Source organism: Zea mays, chromosome 10 (genome assembly GCF_902167145.1).
Source record: "Zea mays cultivar B73 chromosome 10, Zm-B73-REFERENCE-NAM-5.0, whole genome shotgun sequence".
NCBI lineage: Eukaryota > Viridiplantae > Streptophyta > Magnoliopsida > Poales > Poaceae > Zea > Zea mays.
In genome coordinates, this window is record NC_050105.1 from 96,987,268 (window position 1) to 97,012,358 (window position 25,091).

Consider the following 25,091-nt stretch of genomic DNA (forward strand, 5'->3'; position numbering starts at 1 on the left):
TTTAATCATTAGAGAGTCCTGAGCTGCTCATGACCGTGAGCTCGGCTAGTATACCAGTTTTACACTCTGCAGAGGTTGTACCCTTTACCCACAAGTCATGTTACCCGTCTGCCAAGGGATTGCGACTTCCCATACACCTCTACCGAGGAGGCGATGCAGGGTAACACTACGAGGCCTTTACAAAGTTCCCCTAGCTTCAGAAAACCCGCTACAGTTTATAGGAAGCTCCAATGCAGGGTTCTTGCCTGACCGCCATCGCAGCAAAATCAACCAAGGACCTCCCTACACTGACCACTCCCCTACTGCCCTTGCCCCTTTCGGGTAAGGTAGTCCTCCACTAGCTTTCCTAATTAATCAGCCAAGGGCGTCCATAAACCCTTGTGGTGGCACGTGTTTCTCAAGTTAAGCTCTATGTTCCAATTAACATTAATGATCTTGACATGAACAGTAAATAACAACGGATAACAAAAGTATAATCATGAATAATGTGTATCTCAATGCCCAAAACCACATATAGCACTAGCAAGTACTACCCAAAAAGTTCAGTGGTAAACAAGGCATAAAGATAGACAAACTAGGGTAACCTATTAGGTCCCATCAAAATTAACTTATGCAGATCATTATGATTAATTAGAACATGAGTGGGTAAAAGAAGTGATTAAGGGCACAACTTGCCTGGGACTTGAGATTCCAGGTACCAACTTGCTCTTCAAGTGACTCGTGACCTCGCTGCTAGTCGTAGCAATACAGACAAACATGGTATATGCAAAATTAACATTACACCAAACATAAGAACAAACTGTATAATAATAATCTACACGTCACTACGAGATCGTAGGAAGAAGAACCACTAAATTCGGAGCTACGATTATTAAGTTATGAATTCCTGAAGTTATTAAATACGTAGTATAGAATAAATCAAGTGGATAATTTTGATCTAGGTTTCATGACTAAACAGAGTTACTAGGTGATAGATAATATTAAAACAAAATTATTGCAACTGGAATAAATCAATTTGGAGCTAAAATGAATTAAATATGAATTTCACAAGTTTCCAGTATTAAAAATCACTTTCTAAAATAAATTCTGAATTTCCTTAGGCTTCTGGACTGGGCACATTATTTCTTAAGAGACCAGGGGCTAACTTGGAAGATTTACGCAGACTCAGAAATCCCCGAGTTGGACGGCGGGTTAATTACGAAAATGATCAGGGGCTCTTATGTAAGATAGCCGTAGCGAAGGGGTACGAGTAAACTACAACCGCCCGATTAGATTTCAGTGGCTGGGATTAGATCAACATTAAATCGAACATGTTCGCAATCGTACCCGTCTGGTCCCGATCCAAGGGTCGAGATTTAATATGCTCCGATCGAACATATACCGCTGATCTTCCGATGGACGGTACAAAATCAACGACCGTAAGGGGATCTCTGCTTCTAATTTCGTCCGTCCTCTTCCGATGCAACGGATGACCGTCATCTCCTTCCTCCGGTACCCGGCCACGGCGTCGCTGCCGGCCGTCCACGACAGTACGCATGCCCGTGACTGGTGGCCCGATTCCCCGGCGACCGAAACACCGATTGAGTTGGCGCTACGGGTTGCTACGCTCCTACTGAGACTGCTGAAGGGCGACTCACCAGCGACAAGGTTGAGACGAGATCGGTCCACGTCGGGGTTGCGGCACCGCGGCGAGACCCGCACCGGCAAGGGAACACCATGGCCGAGGCCATCCATCCCTACATGTCGCGCTTGAGGAAGATCCACACAGGTCGATCTTAATTTCTCTCCCAGCATTGGCGTTCCCAAACCCGGCCGCCTGGCAGACTCCGACCGATGGCGAAGTTGAGGAACAGCGTGGGCGGTTTCACCCTGACCCCATTGGCGTTGCTGGTTTGGTAGCGATAGGAGGTGGTTCGGCGGCTTCGTTAATCAGAGGAGTAGGCCGGCACCAGGTTATATGTACTGCTTAGGCAGGATCTCAACCATATTCCGAAAATCCCGAGGGCACGAAGAAATTGCGGCTGCAGCAACGGACATGGCCGAGCATCCAGGAAAGAAGAACCTGACACCCTCAACCCCACCCGTCAGAGGTGCAAGACATTGAGGCATCCGTTGATTACTCTGCCCGTGGGACCCACACGGCGGTGCCCCAAATAGACCAGGCGACGTGAATGATGGGATGGAGTCATCATCGGCTAGGGGATTAATAAAATCGAAAAAGATTATGTCCACGTCTTGACTAGTGGCCAAACGGCCATGGGTTTTCACGTAGATTTTAGGCTTCATTTTTTTGTTTTATTTTCCTGTTGTCTTATTTCTGTTTTCAACCTTACTTCAAATCCAAATCCAGATTATAAATTCAAATATGAGTGCAACAATACAAGAAAATCACGCATGATGCAAAGTATATTTTATTTTACTTCTGTTACTATTCCATTCTTTTAAGTAAATGCGCCAAAACATATAGCTCACTACAAATTAAATCGCACCCTTCAAAGATTATTTTTTTTCAAGAGAATAGATCTTTAACCATATTCAAAATTAAATGTTTTAATATTTACTTATAAAGGAATGCCTATGAAACATTTATTTATTAATTATTCCATTAAAAAAATGAGCACTATAAAAAAATAAACTATATATTAATAGAATTATTAATTGCCCATATTCATATATAATTCGGGTATTACAAATCCTACCCCCCTTAAAAAAATCTCGTCCTCGAGATTTGTAAGAAAAGGGATATAAAAGAATTGGTTTGTGACTTTAGCCTTTACTTTCTAATTCATTCAAAAATTTAGAGTCTCACATTTTTTTAGTCCATAGTGGGTGATTAGGAGAGCACAGGTATCCAGTTACTTATTATGTAGGATATAAGATGTCTTCAAAGCATGGGTAGGTTTGGGTAAGGAGTAGGGTAAGGAAAGACTCCATCCAAGATTGTGGCTCTTGATTCTTTTGAAGATCTGGCTTGAATCTTATCGTTCCTTGATTTGATGAGGTCGATCATCTTCGATCTTCGTTCTTGAAGTTGATATCCGAATTAGGGACATGTAGTTAAGATAAAGTAGTAGGTGGAGCAGCTAGTTTATTAGGTGGCTATGACTTAAATGAGATTAGTCAGAATCTGGTTTGGATGTTTTGCTTCTGAATGGTTTGGATAGGCTATGTAACATATTATGTAGGTCAAGTTATTGGGTATGGCCGAGTTAATCCCAGCCACCAATTTAGGCTTAAGTGAGTTAGGAGTATGGCCTTATCTTGTATACCAGCATTAAGTAACTTACTTTAGATTAGATCATAACAGATTAGATAAAATCTAGATTAGAATGGATATGACTAGATTAGACTAGTTTAGGCTAGATAGATCTACGAGGGTAGGATATATATTATTAGGATGTGTTAGAATCTTTCAAGATTGGATGGCTTATATGGTGTAGGTAGGTCAAAAGCTTTGTTAGGATAGGATAGAATCTTTTCGAGATAAGATGAATCTATTAAGATAAGAGAGAATCTTTTAAGATAAGGTGAATTGGTTAGAATGGGATCTTTTAGGATAAGATAAATCTCTTAAGCTAGATGTATTCCAATGAGGATAATCTAGGTTGTCTAGTTATTTTATAAATATATATATATTTTTTATGCCTATGTGTATATGCAGATGTAATTGTGGACATTACTCCACAACTCATCACACTCAATCAAAGATCCAAATCAGGCAAGTATCATAAGAACGAACATTCAAGTGCATAGATATAAAAAAATAGTTTTGTCTTTATTCCTAAGAGTAGGTCTCCTATTCCTAAAGATCACTTTAGGCACATGATTTCAAAGTGTGAAATCCAAGTTTGTCTTTATAAGAAAAAGGTAAGGATAATCAGAGTAAAGCGGAAATAGATGAGAAAAGATCAAGAAGAGTTTAGAAAAGATCAGAGTAGCAAAGGTAAGTAAGTATTGGTTGTCCAGTTCTATCTAGGTTTCGTCCTACAGTCAACATTCCTCTGATACCACTTCTGTCACACCCGGGTTTTAGGGGGTCCAAAGCCCGGGCGCGAACATAATCACCAGGTGTGCTGGGACCAAGTCTCACACATATGATGAATCATGGCACAGGATCGAATGTCACAACTTTACTACATAACAGGAGTTCTATACAAAAATAAATAAATAATTACATTATAAGGAGACAACGGTCCAGCAACCCAAAGTTGACTGGGAGACGACGGTCTAGATCTCTCACGAACTCATCGCAACATCCTCCTTGCGCCTCATCCTGCGGTACCTGTTCTTGACCTGTGGGGGGTGTGAGACAGCAAGAGTGAGCTCACATACGTTCATCGCTCAACAAGTTGTGGGGAATAATGTGCATGAACTCGCCAAAGGTGGGAGCTCACGTGAAGTGTAAGGCTTACCAAAGAGGATGGTTGAAGCTGAGCATTGCTTTTAATGTTGGTCAAAATTTTATTAGCAATTACTAAGTATAAGTAAATACCAACCCAATTAAGTAGCAGAACAAAAGTAACAACCTCACCTGCGATGCAATGCATATGACAAATTGAGTTTAAGTTCCATAATTTAATCATTAGAGAGTCCTGAGCTGCTCATGACCGTGAGCTCGGCTAGTATACCAGTTTTACACTCTGTAGAGGTTGTACCCTTTACCCACAAGTCATGTTACCCGTCTGCCAATGGATCGCGACTTCCCATACACCTCTACCGAGGAGGCGATGCAGGGTAACACTACGAGGCCTTTACAAAGTTCCACTAGCTTCAGAAAACCCGCTACAGTTTATAGGAAGCTCCAATGCAGGGTTCTTGCCTGACCGCCATCGCAGCAAAATCAACCAAGGACCTCCCTACACTGACCACTCCCCTACTGCCCTTGCCCCTTTCGGGTAAGGTAGTCCTCCACTAGCTTTCCTAATTAATCAGCCAAGGGCGTCCATAAACCCTTGTGGTGGCACGTGTTTCTCAAGTTAAGCTCTATGTTCCAATTAACATTAATGATCTTGACATGAACAGTAAATAACAACGGATAACAAAAGTATAATCATGAATAATGTGTATCTCAATGCCCAAAACCACATATAGCACTAGCAAGTACTACCCAAAAAGTTCAGTGGTAAACAAGGCATAAAGATAGACAAACTAGGGTAACCTATTAGGTCCCATCAAAATTAACCTATGCAGATCATTATGATTAATTAGAACATGAGTGGGTAAAAGAAGTGATTAAGGGCACAACTTGCCTGGGACTTGAGATTTCAGGTACCAACTTGCTCTTCAAGTGACTCGTGACCTCGCTGCTAGTCGTAGCAATACAGACAAACATGGTATATGCAAAATTAACATTACACCAAACATAAGAACAAACTGTATAATAATAATCTACACGTCACTACGAGATCGTAGGAAGAAGAACCACTAAATTCGGAGCTACGATTATTAAGTTATGAATTCCTGAAGTTATTAAATACGTAGTATAGAATAAATCAAGTGGATAATTTTGATCTAGGTTTCATGACTAAACAGAGTTACTAGGTGATAGATAATATTAAAACAAAATTATTGCAACTGGAATAAATCAATTTGGAGCTAAAATGAATTAAATATGAATTTCACAAGTTTCCAGTATTAAAAATCACTTTCTAAAATAAATTTTGAATTTCCTTAGGCTTCTGGACTGGGCACATTATTTCTTAAGAGACCAGGGGCTAACTTAAAAGATTTACGCAGACTCAGAAATCCCCGAGTTGGACGGCGGGTTAATTACGAAAATGATCAGGGGCTCTTATGTAAGATAGCCGTAGCGAAGGGGTACGGGTAAACTACAACCGCCCGATTAGATTTCAGTGGCTGAGATTAGATCAACATTAAATCGAACATGTTCGCAATCGTACCCGTCTGGTCCCGATCCAAGGGTCGGGATTTAATATGCTCCGATCGAACATATACCGCTGATCTTCCGATGGACGGTACAAAATCAACGACCGTAAGGGGATCTCTGCTTCTAATTTCATCCGTCCTCTTCCGATGCAACGGATGACCGTCATCTCCTTCCTCCGGTACCCGGCCACGGCGTCGCTGCCGGTCGTCCACGACAGTACGCATGCCCGTGACTGGAGGCCCGATTCCCCGGCGACCGAAACACCGATTGAGTTGGCGCTACGGGTTGCTACGCTCCTACTGAGACTGCTGAAGGGCGACTCACCAGCGACAAGGTTGAGACGAGATCGGTCCACGTCGGGGTTGCGGCACCGCGGCGAGACCCGCACCGGCAAGGGAACACCATGGCCGAGGCCATCCATCCCTACATCTCGCGCTTGAGGAAGATCCACACAGGTCGATCTTAATTTCTCTCCCAGCATTGGCGTTCCCAAACCCGGCCGCCTGGCAGACTCCGACCGATGGCGAAGTTGAGGAACAGCGTGGGCGGTTTCACCCTGACCCCATTGGCGCTGCTGGTTTGGTAGCGATAGGAGGTGGTTCGGCGGCTTCGTTAATCAGAGGAGTAGGCCGACACCAGGTTATATGTACTGCTTAGGCAGGATCTCAACCATATTCCGAAAATCCCGAGGGCACGAAGAAATTGCGGCTGCAGCAACGGACATGGCCGAGCATCCAGGAAAGAAGAACCTGACACCCTCAACCCCACCCGTCAGAGGGGCAAGACATTGAGGCATCCGTTGATTACTCTGCCCGTGGGACCCACACGGCGGTGCCCCAAATAGACCAGGCGACGTGAATGATGGGATGGAGTCATCATCGGCTAGGGGATTAATAAAATCGAAAAAGATTATGTCCACGTCTTGACTAGTGGCCAAACGGCCATGGGTTTTCACGTAGATTTTAGGCTTCATTTTTTTGTTTTATTTTCCTGTTGTCTTATTTCTGTTTTCAACCTTACTTCAAATCCAAATCCAGATTATAAATTCAAATATGAGTGCAACAATACAAGAAAATCACGCATGATGCAAAGTATATTTTATTTTACTTCTGTTACTATTCCATTCTTTTAAGTAAATGCGCCAAAACATATAGCTCACTACAAATTAAATCGCACCCTTCAAAGATTATTTTTTTTTCAAGAGAATAGATCTTTAACCATATTCAAAATTAAATGTTTTAATATTTACTTATAAAGGAATGCCTATGAAACATTTATTTATTAATTATTCCATTAAAAAATGAGCACTATAAAAAATAAACTATATATTAATAGAATTATTAATTGGCCATATTCATATATAATTCGGGTATTACAGGACAGGCGGCGCCTCTGGCAGGAGAAGTGAGCGACGCTTCGCCTTCGCCATAATGACCGCGTCAAAAAAGGTACGCCACGTCATTCGATTTCGTATCCTTTTCCTTTTCCTCTTTCTCTCTCTTACAACAGGGACCGGGAAAGGGGGATACCCCGAAAAGGATCCTTCTCCGTGAAGGAAACAGGCCCCGAGCCTCCCTACTGATCAGAGGTTCAAAGGCTGGCCCCTCGGAGGGGTTTAACAGCCGCCTCAGAGCGCTTGGGCTCCGCACCCACTACTGGTTAGAGGTTCGAAGGCCGGCCCCTCGGAAGGGTTCAACGGCCGCCTCAGGCCACTCGGGCTCCGCGCCCACTACTGATCAGGGGTTCGTAGGCTGGCCCTCGAAGGGTTCACATCCGCCTCAGACATAGAGCGAGGGATGACCCTGGGTGTAGGGATGAAAACGAACGGGAATGGGCGGGAAACTACCTCTCCCGTTTCCGTTACCATATTTTTTTACCGAAAACGGGAGCGGGAGCGGGAAAGGCGGTAGCGAAAACGGTTATGGAATATATGGGTATACGAAAACGAACAAATACGAACGAATATTCAACAAAAACGGACGGTAGCCGGACAACATCCGGATGAACAGCACACAACAACATATTTATCGCACACAGGCACACATGGCAAACATGGACAACAACATATTTATCGCACACAGTTTTGTTCAGATTTAAATACACACAGTAGTGACAGCACACAGCTACTGCTGCTCCATAGATGTTGCCAAACATGTTTATCGCACACAGCACACAGTGACACAGTTGCCAAACATGGACACAGCACACATCAACATATTTATCTAAATTCCAAACATGTTGCCAAGCATTAAGCACCAATGCACCATGACTAGTCGGCGTAGTCGCAGCTCACATTCAAAGCTCATCATAATCATTCATGACGTCAGGATCACTTTCAGCATCTTGTTCCTACAAGTTTGCAATTCTCGGTTAATTAATTCTAACCAATAAGGCTAAATTCATAGATCAGTAACTAGGAGTTCTAACAATAATATGAAAAATGGTTGCATACCTCATCATCCATGCAAGGCTGACTGATAGGAATTGCTTCCGAAGGTTTTAGATCAGCCAAAATAGAATGAATAATTGTAGAATCTGATAATACAAAAGAAAAAGACATGCATGAGTATATGACATAAGAAAATTTCTGTTCAACATATTAAAAAATGGGTACCTTTTCTTGATGCACGAATCCAATCTTTAGTACATATAAGTGCTTGTACCATCTCAGGGTCAAGTCGATTGCGATATGGATCAACAACCCGGCCAGCAGCACTAAAGGCAGACTCTGAAGCAACAGTTGACACTTGTATAGACATCACATCACGAGCAATTTGTGAAAGAATAGGGTACTTATCTGTGTTGTTCTTCCAGAAAGCTAAAATATCAAATGGATCTTGCTTTAGAAGAGGTTCTGCCATGTATTTGTCCAATTCATTTAAATAATTAGTACCAGGCCTAACATCATCATACAAGAAAGCATCAAGTTCAACATTCTTCTTTGTAGCTAAATGTTCTGTTGGGCTGACATGTTGGTTTGCATTCATATCATTGTTGGAAGCTGAAGGTTTAGAGCTTGCATAAAATAGAAACAAGTTCTTCATAGCACCAACTAACTCATCAAGACGGACCTGGTAGTAGTCACCATAGAACTTTCTCATGTAGAATTCAGCAAGCTTCTTCTTATACCTAGGATCAAGAAAGCATGCTAGAGCAAGACTCAAACTAGAACAGCTCCAATATTTCTCAAACTTGTCACTCATAGATATTGCCATTGTTCTAATAGTCAAATCTTCATCCACACACCATTTATCAAGCAGTTCCTTTATCTCACAGAAACCTCTATAGAATATATTTGCAGTTGGATACGAAGTTCCGGACAGCAACTCAGTAAGATCATAAAAACTTTGCAAGCACTGAAAAACTTTTACAGCCATGGCCCATTCACTATCAGAAGGACAAATGTTGTTATACTTTTGACGGTTTGCTGTTTTTAGCCTAATGAAAGCTGCTTTGTAGTGCAAGGCATCCCTAAGCATCAAATATGTTGAATTCCACCTAGTTGAAACATCAAGCTGTATGCCCTTTGATGTGTCTAACCCACACTCGGCAACACGTTTCATGAGTTCCTCCCATTGTAAGGGAGAACCCTTAACAGTGAGGACCAATGCTTTAATTTTTTGTAGTGCTTTTGAAATGACAGCCATTCCATCTCTAGCAACCAAGTTAAGTACGTGGCATGCACATCTAATATGGAAAAAATGCCATCGCAAACCAAAGCAGTCCCATTCTCTCTAAGGTCATCAATAATATCATTGACTGCCACTAAGTTGCTAGATGCATTGTCCAAGGTCAAAGAAAACAATTTTTTCTCAACAAACCAGTTAACCATGACTTCAGTAAAAGACTCAGCCAACTTATGCCCGGTGTGCCGACCATCTACATGAAAGAAACCCACTATTCTCTTTTGAATGTGCCACTCATCATCTATCCAGTGTAAGGTGACACACATGTACCCTTTGTTTTGACATGAAGTCCACATATCCATAGTTGTACTAAAGCGACATGGGACTGTTTTCAAATATGCATACAACTTGTCCCTTTCAAGTACATATATATCCATTATGTCCTTTCTAGCTGTTACTCTAGACTTCAAGGGAAAGCTAGGGCGCAAAGACTTAATGAACTCAACAAAGTAATCATGCTCAACAATATTAAATGGGTACTCATGCATGATTATTGCCAAATAAAATTTCTTGACACTATCATCCTGATCATACCTAAAGGCCGATGGACGACCAAGACGACCGCGACGCAGAAAAGTAGAGCGAGGCAGGAGCGCGGAGCCAGGCCTGGGGGCGGGCGACGGCAGCGTGGCGTTGAACGCCTGAATCGCGGGCTCGCGGCGCGCTGCAAGTTGAACTGGAGAAGCGCCGCCGCTGGAAGCCGATAGCCGAGGCGCCGAGCACGTGCGCAGAGGAGCGCCGCCGCCGCCAGTCTCCGTTCTCCGTCCACCTCGAGTCCTCGATGGATTAGGTTTAGCCGTTCTCCGTCCACATCGAGCACATACGCTGCGTGCCTGCGTGGCTGCGTCTGGTCATCTGGTCGGCAGGCTTTGTGGGCCGTGTCTGGTGGCTAGCATGGGCTGCGTGGTAGGCTGGCAGTGGTCCAATCCGCCAATGTTTAATGGGCTTTGTGTCATTTGCCATTGCTACACGGTTGGGTGTCCGAGAAAATATGGGAAATTCCCGGTACAATACGGGATACCGTAAATACGGGCGGGAAACACTTCCAACCGTTTTCGGACCCGTTCCCGGACATACCTATCCCGGTTCCCGTACCGTTTTCTAATTTTCCCGGAAAAACGAAAACGAACGGTTCAAAACGGGAATATGGTACAGGACGGGACGGTATTTTTCCTGTTCGTTTTCATCCCTACCTGGGTGCGTTCGATACATAACCAAGGCTCGGGCTACGCTCCCGAGGTACCCTAGGACATTTCCGAGACCAGCGGGAACGATCTTGTAACGGAATCCCATCAGAGGGAGGCATCGAGCCCTCGGACTCCGTCGAATGGGGACCGAGTCCGGCAGATCACCCGCAGGTACTTTTGGAGCGCGCCTCCGGGCCTCTAGCCGACCCCTAACAAATGGGGCACGGGCGTCCACTGGATTACCCGTCAGCAGCTCGCTGGAGACACCATGTTCGGCGCCCTCCAAGGGCAACATGGCGCTTTCCCCCCTCCTCCTTACGGAAAGGCGACGCAGGGGCGTAGGTAAAAAAGTCGAGTATGTCCTTGACCGTCCTCTCGCCCTGTGCAGAGGCTCGGGGGCTGCTCTCGCAAACCCGGCTCCGGCCAAACCATTGACAGCGTCAACATACCAGCCCGAGAACTTGGGACCCGACCGTGCACCCGGGCTACGGCCAGCTCACATGAGGGAACAACCAGACCAGTCGAAGCATTGCACGAGGCATTAAGACCTCGGAGGAGTCAAACCACCCCTCTGAGGCCTCGGGGGCTACACCCGGCGGGTGCGCTCGCGCGCACCCACCGGAATAAGACGCAACCGAGAAAGGCTGGTCCCCTTGCAAAAAAGTGCGACAAAAGCCTCCAAGCGAGTATTTATACTCCCTTCGAGGCTCGGGGGCTACTGTCGGGGACCATAATTAGGGGTACCTGAGAGCACCTAGAGGGGGGGTGAATAGGTGATCCTGTAAAAAACTTAAACTTATAGCCACAAAAACTTGTTAAGGGTTAGCACAATAATTGCCAAGTGGCTAAAGAGGAGATCTTGCACAATACGACAATCACAAAGAATTCAACACAGAGAAGACACGGTGATTTATCCCGTGGTTCGGCCAAGTACAAAACTTGCCTACTCCACGTTGTGGCGTCCCAACGGACGAGGGTTGCAATCAACCCCTCTCAAGCGGTCCAAAGACCCACTTGAATACCACTGTGTTTTGCCTTGCTTATCTTTATCCCACTCGCGAGGAATCTCCACAAATTGGAGTCTCTCGCCCTTACACTTAAGATTCACAAAGAAGCACGGAGTAAGGGAGGGAAGCAACACACACAAATCCACAGCAAAATGCGCACACACACGACCAAGAATCGAGCTCAAAAGACTATCTCAAAGTTCTCACTAGAACGGAGCTCGAATCACTGAGAATGACAAACGGATGCGCAAAGACTGAGTGTGGATGATCAAGAATGCTCTAAGGTTGCTTGGGTGTTTCCCTCCATGCGCCTAGGGGTCCCTTTTATAGCCCCAAGGCAGCTAGGAGCCGTTGAGAACAAATCTGGAAGGCCATCTTTGCCTTCTGTCGTCGGGCGCACCGGACAGTCCGGTGCCCGATTTCCTTCCTTAAACAGCGCGGTCGATCGTTGCAGATGCGGGAGCCGTTGGCGCACCGGACATGTCCGGTGCACACCGGACAGTCCGGTGCCCCCTTCCGACCGTTGGCTCAGCCACGTGTCCCGCGCAGATCGCGCGGCCGACCGTTGGCCCGGCCGACCGTTGGCTCACCGGACAGTCCGGTGCACACCGGACAGTCCGGTGAATTTTAGCCGAACGCCGTCAGCAAATTCCCGAGAGCGGCCTCTTCGGCCGAGGCAGCCTGGCGCATCGGACACTGTCCGGTGCACCACCGGACACTGTCCGGTGCACCACCGGACAGTCCGGTGCCCCAGACCGAAACAGCCTCTTGGCTGTACACAACCAACTCTCTTCTTTTCTTCTTCTTCCTGTTTCTAATACTTAGACAAGTACATTAGTACACAAAACCAATGTACTAAGACTTAGAAACATACCTTTGCTCTAGATTTGCACTTTGTTCATCCATGGGCATGAATCACATTTAAGCACTTGAGTTGGCACTCAATCACCAAAATACTTAGAAATGGCCCAAGGGCACATTTCCCTTTCAATCTCCCCCTTTTTGGTGATTTATGCCAACACAACATAAAACAACCAGAACAAGTGCAAAATCACTTCAAATAAAACTCACATTGATTTTGATTCAATTTTGGCATATATGGATCATCCTTTGCCACCACTTGGTTTGTTTTTGCAAATCAAACTCAAATCTCTATGTCAAACACACATGTTGAAGCATAAAGAGAGTCATTCCAAAAGAGATTGATCAAAGATTTCAAAAACTCCCCCTATTTCCCATAATCAACACTTCTCCCCAACAAGAAGCCAACTTTTGACAAGAGAGACAATAAGAGACAATAAAAGCGTTTGACAAAACAAAAACTCTATTTTACTATATTTTACTATTTTCAAAATCTCTCAAGTGGTAGCTGATCCATTTATCGCTTCGGCCTTTATTTTCTCCCCCTTTGGCATCAAGCACCAAAACGAGATCAATCTTGGCCTTTTAACCCCATTGCCTCACCAAAATCTTCAATAAGAATACAAAGGCAATAAGAGTCTAAAGATGAACTTGGAATAAGTTACCCTCTCATCGGAGTGCAGTGGAAGTCTGTCATGATCCAAGTCCACCTTTTCCCTTTCAATCCTCCTTCGAGACTAAATCATCGAACTCAAGCACATGGTTAGTCTCAAAGGGTCAAGTTGTAACACATCTCCCCCTAAACATGTGCATCACTTTGCAACGGACTTGTGAGGTCCAGAGAGTGTTTGTACAACTTGAGCACCATAATAAGCAACAAAATGCAAAAAGGAACATGATCAAAAGCATAAATACATGTATGCTACAATTCAATCCAGGTTCCGCGAATCTAAGACATTTAGCTCACTACGCAATCTGCAAAAGGTCTTCTCATCTAGAGGCTTAGTGAAGATATCGGCTAGCTGGTTCTCGGTGCTAACATGAAACACTTCGATATCTCCCTTTTGCTGGTGGTCTCCCAAAAAGTGATGCCGGATGTCTATGTGCTTTGTGCGGCTGTGCTCAACAGGATTCTCCGCCATGCGGATAGCACTCTCATTATCACATAGGAGTGGGACTTTGCTCAGATTGTAGCCAAAGTCCCGGAGGGTTTGCCTCATCCAAAGTAGTTGCGCACAACACTGTCCTGCGGCAACATACTCGGCCTCAGCGGTGGATAGGGCAACGGAGGTTTGTTTCTTAGAGTTCCACGACACCAGGGACCTTCCTAAGAATTGGCACGTCCCTGATGTACTCTTCCTATCGACCTTACATCCAGCATAGTCGGAATCTGAGTATCCAACCAAGTCAAAGGTAGACCCCTTTGGATACCAGAGCCCGAAGCAAGGCGTAGCAACCAAATATCTAAGAATTCGCTTCACCGCCACTAAGTGACACTCCTTAGGATCGGATTGAAATCTAGCACACATGCATACGCTAAGCATAATATCCGGTCTACTAGCACATAAATAAAGTAAAGACCCTATCATTGACCGGTATGCTTTTTGATCAACGGACTTACCTCCTTTGTTGAGGTCGGTGTGTCCGTCAGTCCCCATCGGAGTCTTTGCGGGCTTGGCGTCCTTCATCCCAAACCGCTTTAGCAGATCTTGCGTGTACTTCGTTTGGGAGATGAAGGTGCCTTCCTTGAGTTGCTTCACTTGGAACCCGAGGAAGTAGTTCAACTCGCCCATCATTGACATCTCGAATTTCTGCATCATCACCCTGCTAAACTCTTCACAAGACTTTTGGTTAGTAGAACCAAATATTATGTCATCGACATAAATTTGGCACACAAACAAATCACCATCACATGTCTTAGTAAAAAGAGTTGGATTGGCTTTCCCAACCTTGAAAGCATTAGCAAGTAAAAAGTCTCTAAGGCATTCATACCATGCTCTTGGGGCTTGCTTAAGTCCATAGAGCGCCTTAGAGAGCTTACACACGTGGTCGGGGTACCGTTCATCCTCGAAACCAGGGGGTTGCTCCACGTACACCTCCTCCTTGATTGGCCCGTTGAGGAAAGCGCTCTTCACATCCATTTGGTACAACCTGAAAGAATGGTGAGCGGCATATGCTAGCAAGATACGAATTGATTCTAGCCTAGCCACAGGAGCAAATGTCTCCTCAAAGTCCAAACCTGCGACTTGGGCATAACCTTTTGCCACAAGTCTAGCCTTGTTCCTTGTCACCACCCCGTGCTCGTCTTGTTTGTTGCGGAACACCCACTTGGTTCCCACAACATTTTGCTTGGGACGAGGCACCAGTGTCCAAACTTCATTTCTCTTGAAATTGTTGAGTTCTTCCTGCATGGCCAATACCCAGTCCGGATCTAGCAAGGCCTCCTCTACCCTGAAAGGCTCCATAGAAGAGACAAAGGAGTAATGCTCACAAAAGTTAACTAATCGAGATCGAGTAGTTACTCCCTTGCTAATGTCACCCAGAATTTGGTCGACGGGATGATCCCTTTGAATCATCGCTCGAACTTGGGTTGGAGGTGCCGGTTGCGCTTCTTCCTCCATCACATGATCATCTTCTGCTCCCCCTTGATCACACGCCTCCTGTTGATGAACCTGTTCATCGTCTTGAGTTGGGGGATGCACCGTTGTTGAGGAAGAAGGTTGATCACGTTCATCTTGTTCCTATGGCCGTACTTCTCCAATCGCCATGGTTCGTATAGCGGCCGTCGGAACATCTTCTTCATCTACATCATCACAATCAACAACTTGCTCTCTTGGAGAACCATTAGTCTCATCAAATACAACGTCGCTAGAGACTTCAACCAAACCCGATGATTTGTTGAAGACTCTATACGCCTTTGTATTTGAGTCATAACCTAACAAAAACCCTTCTACAGCTTTGGGAGCAAACTTAGAATTTCTACCCTTCTTCACTAGAATGTAGCATTTGCTCCCAAATACACGAAAGTAAGATACATTGGGTTTGTTACCGGTTAGAAGCTCATACGACGTCTTCTTGAGGAGGCGATGAAGGTAGACCCTGTTGATGGCGTGGCAAGCCGTGTTCACGGCTTCCGACCAAAAACGCTCGGGGGTCTTGAATTCTCCAAGCATAGTCCTCGCCATGTCGATTAGCGTCCTGTTCTTCCTCTCTACCACACCATTTTGCTGTGGTGTGTAGGGAGCGGAGAACTCATGCTTGATCCCTTCCTCCTCAAGGAACTCCTCCACTTGAAGGTTCTTGAACTCGGACCCGTTGTCGCTTCTTATCTTCTTCACCTTGAGCTCAAACTCATTTTGAGCTCTCCTGAGGAAGCGCTTGAGGGTCCCTTGGGTTTCAGACTTATCCTGCAAAAAGAACACCCAAGTGAAGCGGGAAAAGTCATCAACAATAACTAAACCATACTTACTCCCTCCTATGCTCAGATAGGCGACGGGTCCGAAGAGGTCCATATGCAGCAGCTCCAGTGGTCTTGAAGTGGTCATCACATTCTTGCTGTGATGTGCTCCTCCCACTTGTTTACCTGCTTGACAAGCTGCACAAGGTCTATCTTTTTCGAATTGCACGTTAGTCAAACCTATTACGTGTTCTCCCTTTAGAAGCTTGTGAAGGTTCTTCATCCCCACATGTGCTAAGCGGCGATGCCACAGCCAGCCCATGCTGGTCTTAGCTATTAAGCATGCATCTAGACCGGCCTCTTCTTTTGCAAAATCAACTAAATAAAGTTTGCCGTCTAATACACCCTTAAAAGCTAGTGAACCATCACTTCTTCTAAAGACAGACACATCTACATTTGTAAATAGACAGTTATACCCCATGTTGCATAATTGACTAACAGATAGCAAATTATAACCAAGAGACTCAACTAAAAACACATTGGAGATAGAGTGCTCATTAGAAATTGCAATTTTACCTAACCCTTTTACCTTGCCTTGATTCCCATCACCGAATATAATTGAATCTTGGGAATCCTTATTCTTGACGTAGGAGGTGAACATTTTCTTCTCCCCCGTCATATGGTTTGTGCATCCGCTGTCGATAATCCAGCTTGAACCCCCGGATGCATAAACCTGCAAGGCACATTTAGGCTTGGGACTTAGGTACCCAACTCTTGTTGGGTCCTACAAGGTTAGTGCAAATATCCTTAGGGACCCAAATGCAAGTTTTGTCTCCCTTGCATTTTGCCCCTAACTTCCTAGCAACTATTTTCCTATCCTTTCTACAAATAGCAAAGGAAGCATTTAGTGCATGATAAATTGTAGAAGGTCCATGAACTTTCCTATGAGCATTAACAACATTTCTCCTAGGCATATTGTGAATAACATTTCTTCTACCAACATTTCTATCATGCACAACATGAGAACTAGAAGCAGTCATAGCATAAGAATCATAAGCATGTGAAAAAGCATCATAACTTCTAAAAGCATTTCTAGAATTTTTTCTATCATGATACAAAAAGGCATGGTTCTTTTTAGCACTAGTAGTCATAGGGGCCTTCCCTTTCTCCTTAGCGGAAATGGGAGCCTTATGGCTTGTTAAGTTCTTGGCTTCCCTTTTAAAGCCAAGTCCATCCTTAGTTGAGGGGTGTCTACCAATCGTGTAGGCATCCCTTGCAAATTTTAGTTTATCAAAATCATTCTTGCTAGTCTTAAGTTGGGCATTAAGACTAGCCAATTCCTCAGTTAGTTTGGAAATTGAAACTAAATGATCACTACAGGCATCAACATCGAAATCTTTACACCTAGTGCAAATCTTAACATGTTCTACACAAGATGTTGATTTACTAGATTTTTCTAGTTTAGCATTTAAATCATCATTTATGCTCTTTAAACTAGCAATTGAATCATGACATGTAGACAACTCACAAGAAAGCATTTCATTTCTCTTAATCTCTAATGCAAGTGATTTTTGTGCTTCTACAAACTTGTCATGTTCTTCATACAACAAATCCTCTTGCTTTTCTAAAAGCACATTCTTATCATTCAAGACATCAATCAATTCATTGATTTTGTCTATCTTAGATCTATCTAAGCCCTTGAATAAGCATGAATAGTCTATGTCATCATCATCACTAGACTCATTATCACTAGAAGAAGCATAAGTGGCGTCTCGAGAACTTACCTTCTTCTCCCTTGCCATAAGGCATGTGTGACGCTCGTTGGGGAAGAGGGATGACTTGTTGAAGGCGGTGGCGGCGAGTCCTTCATTGTCGGAGTCGGAGGAGCAATCCGAATCCCACTCCTTTCCGATGTGTGCCTCGCCCTTGGCCTTCTTGTAATTCTTCTTCTTTTCCCTCTTGTTCCCCTGTTCCTGGTCACTATCGTTATCGGGGCAGTTAGCGATAAAATGACCAATCTTACCGCACTTGAAGCATGAGCGCTTCCCCTTTGTCTTGGTCTTGATTGGCTGCCCCTTGTGACCTCTTAGCACCGTCTTGAAACGTTTGATGATGAGAGCCATCTCTTCATCATTAAGTCCGGCCGCCTCAATTTGTGCCACCATGCTAGGTAGCGCCTCCTTGCTTCTTGTTGCCTTGAGAGCAAGGGGTTGATGCTCGTTGATCGGTCCATTCAAGGCGTCGTCCACGTATCTTGCCTCCTTGATCATCATCCGCCCGCTTACGAATTTTCCGAGTACCTCCTCGGGCGTCATCTTCGTGTACCTGGGATTCTCACGAATATTGTTCACGAGATGAGGATCAAGAATGGTAAATGACCTTAGCATTAGGCGAACGACGTCGTGATCCGTCCATCGCGTGCTTCCGTAGCTCCTTATTTTGTTGATAAGGGTCTTGAGCCGGTTGTATGTTTGGGTTGGCTCCTCGCCCCTTATCATTGCAAACCTTCCAAGCTCGCCCTCCACCAACTCCATTTTAGTGAGCATGGTGATGTCGTTCCCCTCGTGAGAAATCTTGAGGGTGTCCCATATCTGCTTGGCATTGTCCAAGCCGCTCACCTTATTGTACTCGTCCCTGCACAAAGAGGCTAGCAACACAGTAGTAGCTTGTGCATTTTTATGAATTTGTTCATTAATAAACATAGGGCTATCCGAGCTATCAAATTTCATTCCATTCTCTACAATCTCCCATATGCTTGGATGGAGAGAGAATAAATGACTACGCATTTTGTGACTCCAAAATCCGTAGTCCTCCCCATCAAAGTGTGGAGGTTTGCCAAGAGGAATGGAAAGCAAATGCGAATTCGAACTATGTGGAATACAAGAATAATCAAATGAAAAATTCGAATTGACCGTCTTCCTGTAGTCGTTGTCGTCGTCCTTTTGAGAAGAAGAGGATTCGTCGCTGTCGTAGTAGACGATCTCCTTGATGCGCCTTGTCTTCTTCTTCTTCCCATCTTTGCGCTTGTGGCCTGAGCCAGAGTCGTTGGATTTGTCATCTTTTAGCTCGTTGACGAAAGACTCCTTTTCCTTGTCGTTGATCACGATTCCCTTCCCCTTAGGATCCATCTCTTCGGGCGATTAGTCCCTTTCTTGAAGAGAACGGCTCTGATACCAATTGAGAGCACCTAGAGGGGGGTGAATAGGTGATCCTGTAAAAAACTTAAACTTATAGCCACAAAAACTTGTTAAGGGTTAGCACAATAATTGCCAAGTGGCTAAAGAGGAGATCTTGCACAATACGACAATCACAAAGAATTCAACACAGAGAAGACACGGTGATTTATCCCGTGGTTCGGCCAAGTACAAAACTTGCCTACTCCACGTTGTGGCGTCCCAACGGACGAGGGTTGCAATCAACCCCTCTCAAGCGGTCCAAAGACCCACTTGAATACCACTGTGTTTTGCCTTGCTTATCTTTATCCCACTCGCGAGGAATCTCCACAAATTGGAGTCTCTCGCCCTTACACTTAAGATTCACAAAGAAGCACGGAGTAAGGGAGGGAAGCAACACACACAAATCCACAGCAAAATGCGCACACACACGACCAAGAATCGAGCTCAAAAGACTATCTCAAAGTTCTCACTAGAACGGAGCTCGAATCACTGAGAATGACAAATGGATGCGCAAAGACTGAGTGTGGATGATCAAGAATGCTCTAAGGTTGCTTGGGTGTTTCCCTCCATGCGCCTAGGGGTCCCTTTTATAGCCCCAAGGCAGCTAGGAGCCGTTGAGAACAAATCTGGAAGGCCATCTTTGCCTTCTGTCGTCGGGCGCACCGGACAGTCCGGTGCACACCGGACACTGTCCGGTGCCCGATTTCCTTCCTTAAACAGCACGGTCGATCGTTGCAGATGCGGGAGCCGTTGGCGCACCGGACATGTCCGGTGCACACCGGACAGTCCGGTGCCCCCTTCCGACCGTTGGCTCAGCCACGTGTCCCACGCAGATCGCGCGGCCGACCGTTGGCCCGGCCGACCGTTGGCTCACCGGACAGTCCGGTGCACACCGGACAGTCCGGTGAATTTTAGCCGAACGCCGTCAGCAAATTCCCAAGAGCGGCCTCTTCGGCCGAGGCAGCCTGGCGCACCGGACACTGTCCGGTGCACCACCGGACACTGTCCGGTGCCCCAGACCGAAACAGCCTCTTGGCTGTACACAGCCAACTCTCTTCTTTTCTTCTTCTTCCTGTTTCTAATACTTAGACAAGTACATTAGTACACAAAACCAATGTACTAAGACTTAGAAACATACCTTTGCTCTAGATTTGCACTTTGTTCATCCATGGGCATGAATCACATTTAAGCACTTGAGTTGGCACTCAATCACCAAAATACTTAGAAATGGCCCAAGGGCACATTTCCCTTTCAGTACCCTCAAAGCTCCTAAATCTCAGCTGGTAACCCGCATCAGCACAAAGCTGCAAAGGCCTGATGGGTGCGATTAAGTCAAGGATCGGTCCATTCGAGGGACGCGATCACGCCTCGCCCGAGCCCAGCCTCGGGCAAGGGCAGCCGACCCCGGAGGATCTACGTCTCGCCCGAGGACCCCCTCCAGCAACGGACACACCTTCGGCTCGCCCGAGGCCCAGTCTTCACCAAGAAGCAACCTTGGCCAAATCACCACGCCAACCGACCAAATCGCAGGGGCATTTAATGCAAAGGTGGCCTGACACCTTTATCCTGAGGCGCGTCCTCCAGTTGACAGAGCCGAAGTGACCGTAGTCACTTCGCCGCTCCACTGACCAGTCTGACAAGAGGACAGCGCCGCCTGCGCCGCTCCGACTGCTGTGCCACACGACAGAGTGAGGCTGACGGCAGCCAAGCCCGGCCCCAGGCGCTATGGGAAACTCCGCTTCGCCCGACCCCAGGGCTCGGACTCGGGCTCAGCCCCGAAAGACGACGAACTCTGCCTCGCCCGACCCCAGGGCTCGGACTCGGGCTCAGCCCCGGAAGACGACGAACTCCGCTTCGCCCGACCCTAGGGCTCGGACTCGGGCTCAGCCCCGGAAGACGACGAACTCCGCTTCGCCCGACCCCAGGGCTCGGACTCGGGCTCAGACCCGGAAGATGACGAACTCCGCTTCGCCCGACCCCAGGGCTCGGACTCGGGCTCAGCCCCGGAAGACGACAAACTCCGCTTCGCCCGACCCCAGGGCTCGGACTCGGGCTCAGCCCCGGAAGACGACGAACTCCGCTCTGCCCGACCCCAGGGCTCGGACTCGGGCTCAGCCCCGGAAGACGACGAACTCCGCTTCGCCCGACCCCAGGGCTCGGACTCGGGCTCAGCCCCGAAGGACGACAAACTCTGCTTCGCCCGACCCCAGGGCTCGGACTCAGCCCTGGTATCAGCCGACGGTCTCTGCCTCGCCCGATCCAGGGGCTCGGACTCGACCTCGGCCTTGGAAGACAGACTCGACCTCGACCTCGGAGGAGCCTCCACCTCGCCCAACCCAGGGCACGGACCGACCACGTCAACAGGAGGCGCCATCATTACCCTGCCCCAAGTTGACTCAGGCTACGGGGAACAAGACCGGTGTCCCATCTGGCTCGCTCCACTATACGAGCAATGATGGTGCCCCACACGCTCTATGACGACGACGACTCTCAGCCCCCCTTACGGAAGCAAGAGGACGTCAGCAAGGACTCGACAGCCCCGACAGTTGTCCTTCCGTCAGGCTCCAGCGCTCCTCCGACGGCCACGACACCACACGAACCGGGTGCCAAAACCTCTCCGGCTGCCACGATGGCATGTACTTAGGGCGCTAGCTCTCCTCCGCTAGACACGTTAGCACATGCTACATCCCCATTGTACACTTGGATCCTTTCCTTACGCCTATAAAAGGAAGGACCAGGGCCCTCTTACAGAGGGTTGGCCGCGCGGAGAAGGACGGGACGGCGCTCGCGTGAGGTCGCTCGCTCCCTCCCGCGTGGGCGCTTGTAACCCCCTACTGCAAGCGCACCCGACCAGGGCACGGGACAAACACGAAGGCCGCGGGATTTCGCCTCTCACGCCCGTCTCCCTCCGGCTTCTTCCCCCCTTCGCGCTCCGTCTCGCGCCGACCCATCTGGGCTGGGGCACACGGCGATAATTTACTCGTCGGTCCAGGGACCCCCCGGGTTCGAAACGCCGACAAATAGTTTTGATTAACCGTCTTTTTCTTTGACGAAGAATCGTCATCGTCGTCGTCTCTTGGTGAAGAAGAGGATTCATCGCTGTCGTAGTAGACGATCTTCTTGATGCGCCTCTTCTTCTTCCCGTCCTTCTTCTTATGACTCGAGCCAGAGTCAGTGGGCTTGTCGTCTCTTGGCTCGTTGAAGAGGGACTCCTTCTCCTTGTCATTGACCACCATCCCCTTTCCCTTAGGATCCATCTCTTCGGGTGATTAGTCCCTTAGATGAAGAGAACGGCTCTGATACCAATTGAGAGCACCTAGAGGGGGGTGAATAGGTGATCCTGTAAAATTGAACACTAATAGCCACAAAACTTTGTTATGTAAGTTAGAACGGCTAAGTAGCTTGAAGCGAGTTCTTGTGAACATAGATAATCAAAGGTAAAGCACACAAGAGACACGCGATTTTTATCCCATGGTTCGGCTAAGTAATACCTGCCTACTTCCACGTTGTGGCGTCCCAATGGACGAGGGTTGCACTCAACCCCTTTCAAGTGATCCAATGATCAACTTGAATACCACGGTATTTCCTTTCTTTGTCTTTCTCCCGTTTGCGAGAAATCTTCACAACTTGGAGCCTCTCGCCCTTACAATAATGATCACAAAAGATGTACGAAAGTAAGGGAGGGGAGAGCAACACACACAAGACTCAAATCATAGCACAATCACGCACACAAGTCACAACTTGAGCTCAAAACACAACCCACAGAGTTCACAACTCAAATGGAGCTCAAGTCACTATCTCAAAGAATCAAATGTGCGAAGTTGGAGTCTTGGAGGCTTAGAATGTTTCTTGAATGCTTGGGAGGCTCCTCCATGCGCCTAGGAGTCCCTTTTATAGCCCCAAGGCAGCTAGGAGCCATTGGAGGCCAACAAGGAAGGCCATTCTTGCCTTCTATCGGGTGGCGCACCGGACAGTCCGGTGCGCCACCGGACAGTCACTGTTGACAGTCCGGTGCAGATCTCCTTCCTTTTCTGGCGCAGGTGACCGTTGCATCTCCGGGGCAGTTGGCGCACCGGACAGTCCGGTGCACACCAGACAGTCCAGTTTCCCCTGCCGACCGTTGGCGCGGCCGACCGTTGCGCTGGCGACCGTTGGCTCACCGGACAGTCCGGTGCACCACCGGACAGTCCGGTGAATTATAGCCGTACGACGCCAAACTTTCCCGAGAGTGACCTGTTCACCGGAGGTTGGCCTGGCGCACCGGACACTGTCCGGTGCACCACGGGACAGTCCGGTGCACCACCAGACAGTCCGGTGTGCCAGACCGACCTGAGTTATGGTAGCACACAGGCATTCTTTTGCAATCTTTTTCCTTCTTTTCTTCTAATTGTTTCTAGCACTTAGATAACTTCATTAGTACTAAAAAACAAATGTACTAAGTCTAGAAACATACCTTTACTTTGATTTGCACTTCTCTCTTCATTTAGCACATAAGAACTCAATTAAATGTGTTGGGCACTTAATCACCAAAACATAATAGAAATTGCCCAATGACACATTTTCCTTTCAGTAGATGACACCGTGTGGATACTGTCTCTGAGCTATTATGACCTACCTTCTCATCTGAAGACCTGCTTACTGTACCTAAGTGTGTATCCAGAAGACTATATATATGGTCCAGAAGCATTGCCTGATATGGAAGTGGGTGGCTGAAGGTTTCATCGAGAGGAAAGCAGGAAGCAGCAGCAACAGCTTGTTTGAGCAGGGAGAGGAATACTTCCATGAGCTCATAAACAGAAGCATGATCCAGGCTGTGGAGTCCAAAGAGTCTGGCATCGTATATGGTTGCCGTGTTCATGACATGGTGCTCGATCTCATCTGTGACATATCAAACGAAGAAGACTTGGTCACTGTCTCATCATACGATGATGGTGATGGACGAGGCACACCGTCGTCACGAAGCGTGGTGCGCCGCTTAGCTCACCACAACCGAAGAATAACCAAGGAGACGACGACTCACCAGGACAGCCCAACGGAGGGCGCTAATAAGCTGAGGTCACTGGTTGCCTGTGGGTGTGATATCGATGGTTGGGCCTTGCACCCGAGCTCTAACAAGTTCTGCGTGTGCTAGCTCTAGAGGAATGCACGCCATCTACGGACATGAGAGATCTGCTTCTGTTGAAAGATTCAGAGATCGAAAGGTTTACTAAGAGTTGGGACGGTCTTGGCCGCGATCTCGGAAAGCTGGTCCATCTGAGATACCTTGGGCTACGCGGTACTCGCATAGATAAGCTCCCAGAGGAAATAGGGTCCCTGAAGCTTCTGCAAGCACTGGATTTAGTAGGCACTAGAATATCACGGCTTCCACGGACGGTCTGCCTGCTAACGTGGCTGGTGTACCTGTTCGGTGACAGAGGCACGACAGTGCCTGATGGTTTCCTCGGGAAGGTGACGTCACTGGAGGAGCTGCATGTATCTCCTCCTACCGAAGATGAAGAGTACAGCCAGCAGTTCATGTAGGATCTGGGAAACAACCACTAGTACACAGAAGAACTATAGTGACGGTCCTAAAACTATTTTCACTAGCGTTTTGCAATGCCGCCAGTGCTAGGGGCCAATGGAAATCGCCATTTCCACTGGCGGTTATTCAAGAACCGCCAGTGGAAATAGCATTTCCACTGGCGGTTTTCTTAAGCAACCGCCAGCGGAAATAGCATTTTCACTGGCGGTTTTATTAAGAAAACCGCAAGTGGAAATGCTATATTTCCACTTGCGGTTTGTTTTATTTAGCCGCCAGTGGAAAGGTTTCCCGCCTTTTTTTAAATTTTCGTACTGAAATTTATATATTTACACACACAAACATATATATATATATATATTGATATTGATA

General features: G+C 46.8%; 1 pseudogene; it reads left to right on the plus strand.

Annotated features, from left to right (window-relative positions):
- The first annotated feature begins 10,900 nt into the window (after nt 1-10,900).
- On the plus strand, nt 10,901-24,722 carry LOC109942868 (disease resistance protein Pik-2-like; annotated as a pseudogene).
- Nucleotides 24,723-25,091: the final 369 nt, after the last annotated feature.